The sequence below is a fragment of the Myotis davidii genome, unplaced genomic scaffold (assembly GCF_000327345.1).
Source record: "Myotis davidii unplaced genomic scaffold, ASM32734v1 scaffold1179, whole genome shotgun sequence".
NCBI classification, from domain to species: Eukaryota; Metazoa; Chordata; class Mammalia; order Chiroptera; family Vespertilionidae; genus Myotis; species Myotis davidii.
The window spans coordinates 110,816-111,560 of record NW_006289826.1 but is presented as its reverse complement, the minus strand read 5'-3'; positions in this window follow the sequence as shown (position 1 = coordinate 111,560).

Here is a 745-nt window from a genome sequence, read left to right as displayed (position 1 = left end):
AGTTTCAGTAGTCTCCGTTATCATCAGAGAGTTCACACTGGAGAAAAGCCTTATCAATGCAGTGAATGTGGAAAATATTTGAAAAGTAGCAATGGTCTCCAATATCATCACAGAGTTCATACAGGAGAAAAGCCTTATCAATGCACTGAATGTGGAAAATCTTTTATTGGTAAGGCTGATTTTCATTGTCATCAGAGAGTTCACACAGGAGAAAAGCCTTATCAATGCAGTGAATGTGGAAAATCTTTTACCACGAAGACCAGCATTTACAGTCATCAGAGAGTTCACACAGGAGAAAAGCCTTATCAATGCAGTGAATGTGGGAAATCTTTTAAAAGTAGCAACGGTCTGCAATATCATCAGAGAGGTCACACTGGAGAAAAGCCTTATCAATGCAGTCAATGTGGAAAATCTTTTCCCAGAAAGACTGACCTTCATCGTCATCAGAGAGTTCATTCGGGAGAAATGCCTTATAAATGCATTGAATGTGGGAAATGTTTTAAAAGTAGAATAGGTTTCCAACATCATCAGAGAAATCATACTGGAGAAAGGCCTTATCAATGCAATGAATGTCAAAAATCTTTTACCACTAAGAACAATCTTCATTGTCATAAGAAAGTCCATATGCGAGAAAAACCTTATAAATGCAGTGAATGTGGGAAATCTTTTACCATTAAGTACAATCTTCATTGTCATGAGAAAGTCCATACGCGAGAAAAACCTTATAAATGCAGTGAACATCCTT